This window comes from Hyla sarda, chromosome 1 (genome assembly GCF_029499605.1).
Source record: "Hyla sarda isolate aHylSar1 chromosome 1, aHylSar1.hap1, whole genome shotgun sequence".
Taxonomy (NCBI): domain Eukaryota; kingdom Metazoa; phylum Chordata; class Amphibia; order Anura; family Hylidae; genus Hyla; species Hyla sarda.
Genome location: NC_079189.1, coordinates 36,278,260 through 36,294,287, shown reverse-complemented (window position 1 = coordinate 36,294,287; position 16,028 = coordinate 36,278,260).

Below are 16,028 nucleotides of genomic sequence, written 5' to 3'. Positions count from 1 at the left end.
CTTCTGTCCCACGCCTTCTCAGCAGTCAGCGAGGTTGAGCCGTTGCTAGTGGATACGACCTGGTTGCTACTGCCGCAGCAAGACCATCCCGCTTTGCGGCGGGCTCTGGTGAAAACCAGTAGCCTCTTAGAACCGGTCCACTAGCACGGTCCACGCCTATCCCTCGCTGACACAGCGGATCCACAACCCGTAAGCCGAATCGTGACACTCCTCAGTGGTCCCTTTTCTGCATAAAAACCATCAGCACACAGACAAGCATGTCCATGCGATGATGAATGGAGCTGTACAGAAGGCATTACAGTCCACACGTTGTGCATTCCTGTTGTCACATGTAGTTCTATAGTTGGTAAGGTGGAAAAAAGACAAAAACAAACCCTACTGTGTTGATCCAGAGGAAGGCAAAAAAAAACTATGAGGCTGATGCCAATTGCCTTGTACATAAAAGGTTAAAGGGGTTATTTACCATAAGGTGATTTTAGTACGTACCTGCCAGACAGTAATTGACATGTATAGGAAGGATTGGCACCTGTCTTAGGCTAAATGGCTACGTTGTTTGATTGCAAAAACACTGTTTGGAGTTCCCTCCCTCCATCTACAAGCCCCACGATTCCTTGTTTGGAAGTGTCAAGTCACTTTTCTCCCTCCCACACATCAGCCAGCCCACCCATTGAAACACACCTGTGCTAGCTTCCATGCAATAGACCAGTGTTCTCTAACCAGGGTGCCTCAACTGTTGCAAAGCTACAATTTCTTGCAGAATGATCTCCCCCCCCCCCCACCCAGTGGTCGCTCCACCCATTGAAGCAGACAGGATCCCTGTCATCAACTTGACTACGGATGTAATGTCTCAAGCCGCACTGCAACCTGGGAAAACCTGAGACAACACTCACTTTGTAAGCTTTAAAAATAAACATTCGGGCAAAAATCACAAAATTATTGGGGTACCACCATGAAACACAGGTACAGGCACAATATTATAAACTATATTAACTTTACAGCCCCTGGACTACCCCTTAAAGTTTGTAAAACTTAATTTTCTTTATCTAACTTATTATTATATGACAAAAAGCAGCTTTACAATCCTCCTGGTAGTAACTGGGATCACTTGACAGATGTGTTGACAGTTTAATGGCTCCTGTACATGGAAATGGATGATCCTTGATTTTAATCTCAATTTTCTTGTTTTTTGCAAAAGATACTTAAAAATATGTTCAGTGAGCCGGCATCGGAAACAGCAGACTGATATATTTCTTTCAACTTTATTAGAAAACATCTAAAAACTCAAGCCTCTTAAATAATATTCTTTAGATAGATAAAACCAATATTAACCTGAACTAGAATGAAGAAAGACAAAAGAAGGATGCAGGATCTGCTAGGAGATGTAGGCAAGGGAATAGAAGAATGGCAAAGAATATCAAGCAGCCAGAGAAGATAACAGGGGCCACAGGAACCATGCATGCCAGGCAGGATGGGTTAAAGGGAACATATCCAGGTAATGTGATAGCTTTGGAGCAGAGCCGTAGATGCCATGAGGCAACTGAGGCAGTCGCCTCAGGCGCAGCTGCAGTCTCTGTAAAGAGGGAGCAGACGTGGTCCTCCCTTTTTTTTATCATCCAACAGGCGACCGCAGCCGAACCTCTGTAAAGGGGGTGCAGATGCGCTCCCCCTTTTTGTTCTTTGTTACCTCCCACAGTGGCTGCCTGGGAATAGTGGAGTCGTCACGTCACGTGTGACGTGGTGGTGGCAGAAAGGAGCTCGCGGGAGATGCACATGCACCGATGTCAGTCTACCTCATCTGTTCCTGCACCGACACGGCGCTGCTTGTCTGACTTCCTGTGGTGCCGCAGTGCCAGGCCTCCCACTAGTGCTGCCATACCGTTAACCCCTCCCCCACCAGCATGCCTCCCCCCACCTACCTACCCCCCCCCCCCACCTGCCTACCCCAATAAAACCTGACAGTGCCACAATATAGGGAAGGTGGAGGTGAGTACAGTTTTTCTTTTTTTTTTTTTTTATAAAATATAGTATGGGCATTCTTCTAATGCCTCCCTGTTACATCTTCATCCTATATTATACTCCCAGAGCTGTACTCACTATTCTGCTGGTGGAGTCACTGTGTACATACATAACATTACTTATCCTGTACTGATCCTAAGTTAGATTTCATTGCAGTCCAGAGCTGCCACGTATATATTAGAAACTGGGGAGCATCACATTAGTCAATTCTGATTCCTTAGGAGACTAGGTAAGTGACCTGCTGCTTTCACGGAAGGTATTGTAAAGTGACCTTGCATTTACTGCAATAGATTTTTCACAGTGGGTGCCACCCATTAGACAAAATCTCACTATTTCAGTGAATGCAAGGTCACGTAACATTACTTATTCTGCACGGATCCTAAGTTATATCCTGTATTATACTCTAGAGCTATACTCACTATTCTGCTGGTGAGTAGAGATGTGAGTGTGAAATAATACAGTTATTCAGTATGACATGCAGATCACAGGCGTCGCTATTAGAATCACTGCCGCACAGCGGAACAATGATAGAGCCTGGTAATTGGAATGAGCAAACTTTAAATCTTTTTTTGAGGACCCATTGGAGGGCAAGTCTGGTGCCAGCAGCCGCAGTAACTCTTGCTTCAATAGTGGATAATTGCTGCAATTTATAAGTTGCTGCAGTGAAAAAGCTTGTACTTGTATCTGAAAACCGAGCTGGCAGTCCTCTGTGAGGCCAGCTACCGCCTGTCCCAGCCCCTCCTCAACCCCATGCTCATGACTGAGTATCCACTTCAAAAGGGAGGGACTGCAGCCCCAGCAACTTGGACAGGAGCACATTCAGCTTCTGTGCCATTGGATGAGTGGGCACATACTGCTAGAAGTTGCTGCAGTGAAAAAGCTCGTACTTGTATCTTAAAATCGAGCTGGCGGTCTGCCGCGAGGCCAGCTACCGCCTGTCCCAGCCCCAGCCTTCAACCCCCACCCCCATGCTCATGACTGAGTGTCCCGGGTGCCCAAAGGTTTTACTTAGAAAAATACTACAAAATCAATATAACAAGAAGGTCACATGGCTACAAGATCAATATATGGCAGCACAATGACAAACCCCTAAACCCACTCAAACTTTCCCCATGCCGCCAGGGTAGAGTGGTCCACATTTGAGGAGTCGCCAGCGCTGCAGAGCAAAGCTTCATGCACCCACAGGATTACAAATAACAGACTATCTATATCCCACTCACTAATCTCTATCCCTGTGCCATAAGGGTAGAGTGGGACACATATAAGGAATCTCCAGCGCCGCAGAGCGCCCTGAATTCACTCACTTACCGGCACGCTGCCACGCGCAATATCTCTATCAGATACAAGCCACACGGAGACATCGCTGCTCAGATCATTAGACATTGTATTCCACCCAGCATAGCACGATCCCCGTGCATGCACCTATAGCGCTACCTATTATTTGCCTAACTGGGATACCAGCACCTATTACTTATACATTTTATGCCTATTTTATTTTTATTTTCAATTTTTTTTCCACAGTATATCTTTATTAATTTTTACAAAGTTGTACAAAAAAAAGTCAAAGTCAACATAACAATGCCACATCATGGCTTAGAGGGGCAAACAGTGTACAACATGGTGTCATCCCCTAGAGGCCGGGGTTCGAAAAATTAAGCAAGTAGTAGTCCCAACCAATGGACCGATATACCTTGGAATCAAGACATTAGCTAGGATAGATTCCTCCATATGGGCTGCATTACAATCACCACCAAAGGGAGCGGGCAGACATAGTGACTTATCCTCATGTGGGGTGAGCAACTAAACGGAACATATTCATTATGGAGGGCTCAGTGAAGGAGCATACTATGGGGACAAGAAGGCAAGTCACAGTGAGCGAGTCTAGGGGGACACATTAAACAATTAAGACAAGCAGATATGAAGACTAAGAAAGAAGGAAGAAGTGAAAGCGGGAAAGGAAGGGGGAAAGAAAGAAAAGGGAGAGAGAGGAGGTAGGGAGAGGTCTACAAGGAGAGCATGGATTACCTCGCAAGGTGGACTGAACCTGGAGCCCCCCAGACACCAAAGGCAGGAACACTGGCAGGATCGGGTAAAGTCGGATATAGGGATGGGGCACTAACTAGCTAGCCAAGTGCAGGGTTTCAAACTCATTCGAGGACATAAACTCCATCCAGGGCCTCAAGATGCTAAAGAACCTATCCAATTGGTTCCGGGAGTCAGCTAGAAGTTCCTCCATTTGGTGCAAGTGGGATACCTCCGAAGCCAGGATGAAACTGTGGGGGCAGTCGACGACCTCCACAACTTGGGGAAACCAGTAGAAAGAAATGTAGGAGTCTCATCGAGGCTCTTGGTAGGTGGTTTGGGAGGATAGATAGAAAGAGCAATTTAGGCGTTTTATCGATAGGGTGGGATATCAACTGTCACGATGCCGGCTGGCAGGTAGTGGACCCTCTGTGCCAGAGAGGGATTGGCGTGGACCGTGCTAGTGGACCGGTTCTAAGCCACTACTGGTTTTCACCAGAGCCCGCCGCAAAGCGGGATGGTCTTGCTGCGGCGGTAGTGACCAGGTCGTATCCACTAGCAACGGCTCACCTCTCTGGCTGCTGAAGATAGGCGCGGTACAAGGGAGTAGGCAGAAGCAAGGTCGGACGTAGCAGAAGGTCGGGGCAGGCAGCAAGGATCGTAGTCAGGGGCAACGGCAGAAGGTCTGGAAACACAGGCAAGGAACACACAAGGAACGCTTTCACTGGCACTAAGGCAACAAGATCCGGCAAGGGAGTGCAAGGGAAGTGAGGTAATATAGGGAAGTGCACAGGTGAAAACCCTAATTGGAACCACTGCGCCAATCAGCGGCGCAGTGGCCCTTTAAATCGCAGAGACCCGGCGCGCGCGCGCCCTAGGGAGCGGGGCCGCGCGCGCCGGGACAGAACAGACGGGGAGCGAGTCAGGTAGGGGAGCCGGGGTGCGCATCGCGAGCGGGCGCTACCCGCATCGCGAATCGCATCCCGGCTGGCAGCAGGATCGCAGCGCCCCGGGTCAGAGGACGTGACCGGAGCGCTGCAGCGGAGGGAGTGAAGCGAGCGCTCCGGGGAGGAGCGGGGACCCGGAGCGCTCGGCGTAACAGTACCCCCCCCCCTTGGGTCTCCCCCTCTTCTTGGAGCCTGAGAACCTGAGGAGCAGACTTTTGTCAAGGATGTTGTCCTCAGGTTCCCAGGATCTCTCTTCAGGACCACAACCCTCCCAGTCTACTAAAAAAAAATTTTTCCCTCTGACCTTTTTGGCAGCCAAAATTTCCTTGACCGAGAAGACGTCCGAGGAGCCGGAAACAGGAGTGGGAGGAACAGATTTGGGAGAAAAACGGTTGAGGATGAGTGGTTTGAGAAGAGAGACGTGAAAGGCATTAGGGATACGAAGAGAAGGAGGAAGAAGAAGTTTATAAGAGACAGGATTAATTTGACACAAAATTTTGAAAGGACCAAGATAGCGTGGTCCCAACTTGTAGCTAGGGACACGGAAGCGGACATATTTAGCGGAGAGCCATACCTTGTCTCCAGGGGAAAAAACGGGGGGAGCTCTTCTTTTCTTATCCGCGAACCTCTTCATGCGTGAAGAAGCCTGTAAGAGAGAATTTTGTGTCTCTCTCCATATAATGGAAAGGTCACGAGAAATTTCATCCACAGCGGGCAGACCAGAGGGCAAGGGGGTAGGGAGGGGGGGAAGAGGGTGACGGCCGTACACCACGAAAAATGGGGATTTGGAGGAAGATTCAGAGACCCTGAAGTTATACGAAAATTCGGCCCATGGAAGGAGATCTGCCCAGTCATCCTGGCGGGAGGAAACAAAATGTCGCAAATAATCACCCAGGATCTGGTTAATTCTTTCTACTTGTCCATTGGACTGGGGATGATATGCAGAGGAAAAATTTTATTTAATCTTGAGTTGTTTACAGAGAGCCCTCCAGAATTTAGACACGAATTGGACCCCTCTATCCGAGACAATCTGCGTAGGCAACCCGTGAAGACGAAAAATGTGTACAAAAAATTGTTTAGCCAACTGAGGCGCAGAAGGAAGACCAGGAAGAGGGATGAAATGTGCCATTTTGGAGAATCGATCAACGACCACCCAAATAACGGTGTTGCCACGGGAAGGGGGTAAATCAGTAATAAAATCCATACCAATCAGAGACCAAGGCTGTTCGGGGACAGGCAGAGGATGAAGAAAACCAGCGGGCTTCTGGCGAGGAGTCTTATCCCGGGCACAGATAGTGCAGGCTCGCACAAAGTCCCCAACATCCGTCTCCAGAGTCGGCCACCAATAGAAGCGGGAGATGAGTTGCACAGATTTCTTGATGCCCGCATGACCTGCGAGATGGGAGGAGTGACCCCATTTGAGGATTCCGAGGCGTTGGCGTGGAGAAACAAAGGTCTTTCCTGGAGGAGTCTGCCTGATGGAGGCAGGAGAAGTGGAGATCAGGCAGTCAGGTGGAATGATGTGTTGCGGAGGGAGATCAACTTCTGAGGCATCCGAGGAACGAGAGAGAGCATCGGCCCTAATGTTCTTATCGGCAGGACGAAAGTGAATCTCAAAATTAAATCGGGCAAAGAACAGAGACCACCGGGCCTGGCGAGGATTCAGCCGTTGGGCCGACTGGAGGTAGGAGAGGTTCTTGTGGTCGGTGTAGATAATAACAGGAAATCTTGATCCCTCCAGCAGATGCCTACATTCCTCAAGTGCTAATTTAATGGCTAGAAGCTCTCGATCCCCGATGGAGTAGTTCCTCTCCGCTGGAGAGAAGGTCCTAGAGAAAAAACCACAAGTGACAGCATGCCCGGAAGGATTTTTTTGTAGAAGAACAGCTCCAGCTCCTACTGAGGAGGCATCAACCTCCAATAGGAAGGGTTTGGAAGGGTCAGGTCTGGAGAGCACGGGAGCCGAAGAAAAGGCAGACTTGAGTCGTTTAAAGGAGTCTTCTGCTTGAGGAGGCCAGGACTTGGGATCAGCATTTTTCTTGGTTAAAGCCACGATAGGAGCCACAATGGTAGAAAAATGTGGAATAAATTGCCTGTAATAATTGGCGAACCCCAAAAAGCGTTGGATAGCACGGAGTCCGGAGGGGCGTGGCCAATTTAAGACGGCAGAGAGTTTGTCTGGATCCATCTGTAGTCCCTGGCCAGAGACCAAATATCCTAGAAAAGGAAGAGATTGGCATTCAAACAGACATTTCTCAATTTTGGCATAGAGTTGGTTGTCACGAAGTCTCTGAAGAACCATACGGACATGCTGGCGGTGTTCTTCTAGATTGGCAGAAAAAATTAGGATATCGTCCAGATATACCACAACACAGGAGTATAACAGATCACGAAAAATTTCATTGACAAAGTCTTGGAAGACGGCAGGGGCATTGCACAGTCCAAAGGGCATGACCAGATACTCAAAGTGTCCATCTCTGGTGTTAAATGCCGTTTTCCACTCGTCCCCCTCTCTGATGCGGATGAGGTTATAGGCGCCTCTTAAGTCCAATTTAGTGAAGATGTGGGCACCTTGGAGGCGATCAAAGAGTTCAGAGATGAGGGGTAAGGGGTAGCGGTTCTTAACCGTGATTTTATTAAGACCGCGGTAGTCAATGCAAGGACGTAGGGAGCCATCTTTTTTGGACACAAAGAAAAATCCGGCTCCGGCAGGAGAGGAGGATTTACGGATAAAGCCCTTTTTTAGATTCTCCTGGACGTATTCGGACATGGCAAGAGTCTCTGGGGCAGAGAGAGGATAAATTCTGCCCCGGGGTGGAGTAGTACCCGGAAGGAGGTCGATAGGGCAATCATAAGGCCTGTGAGGAGGTAGAGTCTCAGCTTGTTTTTTGCAGAAAACATCCGCGAAGTCCATATAGGCCTTAGGGAGACCGGTTACTGGAGGAACCACAGAGTTACGGCAAGGGTTACTGGGAACCGGTTTTAGACAGTTCTTGGAACAAGAGGACCCCCAACTCTTGATCTCCCCAGTGGACCAATCCAGGGTTGGGGAATGAAGTTGAAGCCAGGGAAGTCCAAGGAGAATCTCCGAGGTGCAATTGGGGAGGACCAAAAGTTCAATCCTCTCATGATGAGATCCGATGCTCATAAGAAGGGGCTCCGTGCGGAAACGTATGGTACAGTCCAATCTTTCATTATTTACACAATTGATGTAGAGGGGTCTGGCGAGACTGGTCACTGGGATGTTGAACCTGTTGACGAGAGAGGCCAAAATAAAATTTCCTGCAGATCCAGAGTCCAAGAAGGCCACTGTAGAGAAGGAGAAGGCAGAGGCAGACATCCGCACAGGCACAGTAAGACGTGGAGAAGCAGAGTAGACATCAAGGACTGTCTCACCTTTGTGCGGAGTCAGCGTACGTCTTTCCAGGCGGGGAGGACGGATAGGACAATCCCTCAGGAAGTGTTCGGTACTAGCACAGTACAGGCAGAGGTTCTCCATACGGCGTCGTGTCCTCTCTTGAGGTGTCAGGCGAGACCGGTCGACCTGCATAGCCTCCACGGCGGGAGGCACAGGAACAGATTGCAGGGGACCAGAGGAGAGAGGAGCCGAGGAGACGAAACGCCTCGTGCGAACAGAGTCCATATCTTGGCGGAGTTCCTGACGCCTTTCAGAAAAACGCATGTCAATGCGAGTGGCTAGGTGAATAAGTTCATGTAGATTAGCAGGAATTTCTCGTGCGGCCAGAACATCTTTAATGTTGCTGGATAGGCCTTTTTTGAAGGTCGCGCAGAGGGCCTCATTATTCCAGGACAATTCTGAAGCAAGTGTACGGAATTGTACGGCATACTCGCCAACGGAAGAATTACCCTGGACCAGGTTCAACAGGGCAGTCTCAGCAGAAGAGGCTCGGGCAGGTTCCTCAAAGACACTTCGGATTTCCGAGAAGAAGGAGTGTACAGAGGCAGTGACGGGGTCATTGCGGTCCCAGAGCGGTGTGGCCCATGACAGGGCTTTTCCGGACAGAAGACTGACTACGAAAGCCACCTTAGACCTTTCAGTGGGAAACAGGTCCGACATCATCTCCAGATGCAGGGAACATTGGGAAAGAAAGCCACGGCAAACCTTAGAGTCCCCATCAAATTTATCCGGCAAGGATAAGCGTATCCCAGGAGCGGCCACTCGCTGCGGAGGAGGTGCAGGAGCTGGCGGAGGAGATGACTGCTGAAGCTGTGGTAGCAACTGTTGTAGCATAACGGTCAGTTGAGACAGCTGTTGGCCTTGTTGCGCTATCTGTTGTGACTGCTGGGCGACCACCGTGGTGAGGTCAGCGACAACTGGCAGAGGAACTTCAGCGGGATCCATGGCCGGATCTACTGTCACGATGCCGGCTGGCAGGTAGTGGACCCTCTGTGCCAGAGAGGGATTGGCGTGGACCGTGCTAGTGGACCGGTTCTAAGCCACTACTGGTTTTCACCAGAGCCCGCCGCAAAGCGGGATGGTCTTGCTGCGGCGGTAGTGACCAGGTCGTATCCACTAGCAACGGCTCACCTCTCTGGCTGCTGAAGATAGGCGCGGTACAAGGGAGTAGGCAGAAGCAAGGTCGGACGTAGCAGAAGGTCGGGGCAGGCAGCAAGGATCGTAGTCAGGGGCAACGGCAGAAGGTCTGGAAACACAGGCAAGGAACACACAAGGAACGCTTTCACTGGCACTAAGGCAACAAGATCCGGCAAGGGAGTGCAAGGGAAGTGAGGTAATATAGGGAAGTGCACAGGTGAAAACCCTAATTGGAACCACTGCGCCAATCAGCGGCGCAGTGGCCCTTTAAATCGCAGAGACCCGGCGCGCGCGCGCCCTAGGGAGCGGGGCCGCGCGCGCCGGGACAGAACAGACGGGGAGCGAGTCAGGTAGGGGAGCCGGGGTGCGCATCGCGAGCGGGCGCTACCCGCATCGCGAATCGCATCCCGGCTGGCAGCAGGATCGCAGCGCCCCGGGTCAGAGGACGTGACCGGAGCGCTGCAGCGGAGGGAGTGAAGCGAGCGCTCCGGGGAGGAGCGGGGACCCGGAGCGCTCGGCGTAACATCAACTTTGACATTATATCCAGCATATGGGTCCAGAAGGAGGACAGAGCAGGACATTCCAGCCATATATGAGTCATGGTGCCACCAGGTTCTCCACAACGCCAACACACGTCAGAGACATTCGGGTAAATGCGAGCCAATAGAGATGGGACTCTATACCACCTCGTCATGATTTTGTAGTTGGTTTCATGTGCTTTGCACGAGACTGAGGACTGGTGGCACCACGAGAAAGCTTGATTCCATTCCTCCTCTGAGAAGGAACAGCCCAGTTCCCTCCCCCATGCTGAGCAGAAGGATAGGGAATCAGTTGTGGAGGCGTTCAGTAGGTGAGTATATGTGGTGCTAGTGGGTTTGTGTATCGGGGAGTGGGAGGTGCAGAGGTGTTCAAAGGGTGTGAGCGCCCTGTTCAGAGCTAGGCTGTTCCTTTGGGTATTATAAAAATGCGTCAATTGGAAATATTGGAACACGTGACCTGCCGAGGGGGGTGATCCTTTGAGAAGGTCTGAGAGCGGTCTCAAACCATCAGGACTCATCAGGTCCCGGAGACTGGGGGCATCCACACGGTGAAAGGACAAGAAAGTTGCAGCGTGTTGGGCCGGTGGAAAAGCTGGGTTGCCGAAGAGTGGGGTGAGCGGGCCCGAGGGGGAAAGGAGAGGTAGGCGCCTCAGGTAAGATGTGTATGTCGCGACCATGGAGGCTGCAACTGGTGAGGTATCTAGGGACACCCTCTTTGACAGTGAACATCCAGGCAACCATAGTAAGGACTTCACATCAGTCCCCGAGGCTCTACTTTCAAACGACACCCACTGTTTCATGGACCTATGATGGAAGCTATCTAGTAATTTAGGGAGTACTGTGGCCATGTAATAGGATGTATAATCCAGTAGCGCCAGACCTCCCTCCCGTTTCCGTCTAATTAAAATCTGTCTTGCTAAGCGGGGAGGACGTCGAGACCAAATGAACCCAGTCTGTAGGTCTGCAGGTCTAAAGCTGCTGTGATCGTATCCCTCACTGTCTGTGTTTACTTCACAGTCTCTTGTGTGAGGAGAAGGGGAGAGGGGCGGGAGTACACTGCTGCCTGTGAGCAGATGATAAAAGAAGCTGGTGACTGAAGATGGGGGACTGAATGGTGGATTTTTTGTTTAAAAAGTAAGTGACCCTGCATGTATATATATGTGTGTGTGGATATATATGTGTGTAAATCTTTGTTGACTAGGTAATGTGCATGTGTATGAATAAATGAAGTCAGTGGCTGTGTGCGTGTGTGTGTATCTAATACAGGGGGACTACAATCATATGCCTGCAGCTGTTGCAAAACTACAACTCCCAGCATACCTGCACAGCCAAATGATGTGTGGGCATGCTGGGAGTTTTAGTTTTGCAACAGTAGGAGGAACACAGCCTTCAGCAATACTGCTGTAAATCTGGGTTTTACCAATCATAAGCCTCCAGCTGTTGCAAAACTACAACTCAAAAGATGTGTGGGCTAGTGATGAGCGGCATTGCCCATATTCGAATTTGCGATATTTCACGAACATATAGATGAATATTCGTCCTATATTTGTGAATTTTGCATATTCGTTATAGTCGCATATTCGCATATGCGAATATTCGCATAATCGCGTATTTGAGAAAGACACCAGTGAGGGGGTGGGCAACTTTACTATTGGTTGCTAGGGATGTTGTTGATAACCTCTGACAAGTGTATTTGCATCATTCTAATTGGCCCACAAGTGAAAATAAGGAATTTGTGAATATTCACATATGCGAATATGCGCATATGCGAATATGCGCATATGGGGGAAAAAAACTAATATTCACAATTTGAATATATAGCGAACATATTTGCAATATTCGCGAATTCACGAATTTGCGATATTCACAATAAAAATTTGAAATGCAAATATTCGCGCCCAACACTAGTGTGAGCATGCTGGGAACTGTAGTTTTGCAAAAGCTTTAAGCGCACAGTGTGTGTGTATGGCATAAAACCAGAAAGGAAAGTGTTACAGATGCTCACTCCTGAGACTAGTGACTGAGGAGAGTGAGGGAGAGGGAGTGTTTATCACCTGAGGAGAAGAAAAGGACCTGCCTCCCTGCTTCTGGTCGACAACATTAAAGGGGTATTCCAGGCTAAAACTTTTTTTATATATCAACTGGCTCCGGAAAGTTAAACAGATTTGTAAATTACTTCTATTAAAAAATCTTCATCCTTCCAATAGTTATTAGCTTCTGAAGTTGAGTTGTTGTTTTCTGTCTAACTGCACTCTGATGACTCACGTCCCGGGAGCTGTGCAGTTCCTATGGGGATATTCTCCCATCATACACAGCAAACGGGACGTGACATCATCATTGAGCAGTTAGACAGAAAACTTCAGAAGCTAATAACTATTGGAAGGATTAAGATTTTTTAATAGAAGTAATTTACAAATCTGCCATATAGATTCACTTGCGCTGGATGGGTTTGGACGTGATCTGCGGCTAAACTGCTGCTATGCCAATAGATGTGCTCCCCTGTAGATGCACACCAATATACAGTATATGTGACAAAATTATCATTTAATTGGCAAGCGCTGTATTAGACACATTAGGAGTGAAACATGTAGCTGTATAAATTGAACTGACCTGTAGTTTCAGTGGGAAATAGAAGGTCCTGATGATAATGATCGCGCTGTGAGCGATGTGTTGGGGAGTTCTCAAAGTACAGTGACCCCCCCGACCTATGATGGCCCCGACATATGATCAAATCGACATACGATGCTTTTTTATGTCGGGGCCATCGCATTAAGTGCTATCCGGCAGCACAAAATGCTTAAGCTGCTGCCGGATAACAGCTTAAAGTTCCCCGTGTGGTGCGGTAAGTATTACTTACCCCTCCATGAAGCTCCAGGGTGCCCTCCGGGTCCAGCGCTGGTCTTTTTTCTTTTGGGTGATCTAGTTAATTAGGCAATAAGAGGTGATTTAAGGTGGTTATATTAGTAGCATCGCTACCCAGTTCTCGTACAACTGTTTTACAGGCTGTTGGGTGTCCGTGCTGTATTTGTATATATGCCTATAGAAACTCTGTGCAAACTCAGTGGTGTTACCTTGTTAGTCTCCGGTGAGCGCTGGCTGCGCAATGGTCACTGCTAGGGGCTCCTGCTGTGGGTACTCCAGAAGATGCTAGGAGGTGTTAAGTGGTGATCCTTTCCGGGGGTTCCTAGTTGGTGATCCAGTTTGTTGGAAGGAGTGTTGGCGGCAGTGGGAATGCGCCCCGGCTGGTGGCGCCTCTGCCTACTTGCATGCCCGCTACTAGATGGTTAAAGTTGGAGTAGTTTGGAGGAGAATGACGTCACTACGGTATCTTCTATGGTCCAAAAAAACTGTCGACGTGTTTCGGAAGACTGTCGGCTTCCTTCGTCTGGATGGTGCTGGTGGTTTAGTGGCTAATTCTTATAGCGGCGTATCTCCGGTGTTAACCCCTTCCAAATCGGATTGCCATTGATTACAGGTATACAAACAATTCTAATTCTGAATTTAAACCATGAGGCACTAGGGAATTGAGGTTAAATATCCATTTGGTTTCATTCCTGGATAATTGTGAAATAAAATCTCCCCCCCCCCCTCCAGTGGGGGGTAATTTTTTCTAGTCCAAAAAACTGGTACATTTTCACTGATTGGTGATGCATGGCTTTATAGTGTGCAGACAGCGGATGGCACTCAAAGCCCCGTTGTATACTATACACATGTTCTTTGATCCGCACCCCTAATTGCCTCTTGGTTCTGCCCACATATATTTTATCACAGGGACATTTTATTGCATATATAACTCCCTGTGTTTTGCAATGAATATGGCTTCTAATCTTGTACTCTATTTGTTCCTTACTGTTTTTAACGTTTGTCATGGGATGTTTATTATCCATAGCTTTACACGCATTACACATTTTACAGGGATAGAAGCCATTTTTTAGGGGCAGGAAATTGTTACTTTTATCTTCTTTATTTTTATTAGTTGTTTTGTTCTGTACTGAGGGAGCTATGAAGTTACCTATATTTTGGGCCTTCTTATAGACAAACGTCGGTGCTTTTGGTATAATTCCTCCCAATACCTTGTCCTCCAGTAAAATGTCCCAGTGTTTTTAAATTATTTTTTGGAATGTCAAACTTTGTTTATTGTATTGAGTTATTATTGGAATTTTGGTGTTATGGTTTGTATCCTCCCTTTCTCCAGTTTTTTTGTCTTTTGTTTTTAGTAGTTTTTCTCTGTTTGTTTCAAGTACCTGTTGTTGAATTATGTTTAAATTCTCCTCCTTATATCCCTTGATGATGAATTTCTCCTTTAGATCCTCTGATTCCTGGCTGTATTTGGCTACCTCTGTGCAATTTCTTCTCAACCTAAGAAATTGACCTCTAGGAATATTCTCCAACGAAATAGGCAAATGGCAGCTGTCCACTTGGATAAATGAATTGCTGTCGGTAGGTTTGGAATATGTATGCGTAGTTATTTGATTATTAAAAATATTGATGGTGAGGTCTGATAGCCTGGCTACTTTTTTAACAGATCTTAATAAAAATCCATATTTTTTAACCTTCACCGAATCTTTTAGCCAGACCGCTGTACATTTTTTAGACCTCACCATCAATATTTTTAATAATCAAATAACCACGCATACATATTCCAAACCTACCGACAGCAATTCATTTATCCAAGTGGACAGCTGCCATTTGCCTATTTCGTTGGAGAATATTCCTAGAAGTCAATTTCTTAGGTTGAGAAGAAATTGCACAGAGGTAGCCAAATACAGCCAGGAATCAGAGGATCTAAAGGAGAAATTCATCATCAAGGGATATAAGGAGGAGAATTTAAACATAATTCAACAACAGGTACTTGAAACAAACAGATAAAACCTACTAAAAACAAAAGACAAAAAAACTGGAGAAAGGGAGGATACAAACCATAACATCAAAATTCCAATAATAACTCAATACAATAAACAAAGTTTGACATTCCAAAAAATAATTAAAAAACACTGGGACATTTTACTGGAGGACAAGGTATTGGGAGGAATTATACCAAAAGTATCAACGTTTGTCTATAAGAAGGCCCAAAATATAGATAACTTCATAGCTCCCTCAGTACAGAACAAAACAACTAATAAAAATAAAGAAGATAAAAGTAACAATTTCCTGCCCTTAAAAAATGGCTTCTATCTCTGTAAAATGTGTAATGCGTATAAAGCTGCATTGGCACATCTCCACTACCTACTGGAGCACACCAGCACATCCGACTGCCAGCAGGTATACTATGTAGTCCTGATACAAACAGTCTATTTCATTAGATACATTAATATACATACCAACTGAAAAGGTTACTTGTATCTTTTATAGCTACTTTGAGAACTCCCCAACACATCGCTCACAGCACGATCATTATCATCAGGACCTTCTATTTCCCACTGAAACTACAGGTCAGTTCAATTTATACAGCTACATGTTTTACTCCTAATGTGTCTAATACAGCGCTTGCCAATTAAATAATAATTTACAAATCTGTTTAACTTTCCGGAGCCAGTTCATATATATAAAAAAAGGTTTTGCCTGGAATACCCCTTTAAGGTAATTCAGAAAAAAAAGCTAATTCTGAGAGAAAAATAGGCCATAGAAGCATAAAAATGATATGTACATGATCAGGATGAGATACTGAGCAACATATAACAGTTTTGTTTTTTTTGGGTGATCTGACAGGTACACTTTAACCGCTTAAGGACGCAGCCCATGTGGGCCTTAAAGACAATTCAATTTTTAAGTTTTCGTTTTTTCCTCCTCGCCTTTAAAAAATCATAACTCTTTTATATTTTCATCCACAGACTAGTATGAGGGCTTGTTTTTTGCGTGACCAGTTGTCCGTTGTAATGCCATCACTCACTTTACCATAAAATGTATGGCACAACCAAAAAAATACTATTTGTGTGGTGAAATTAAAAA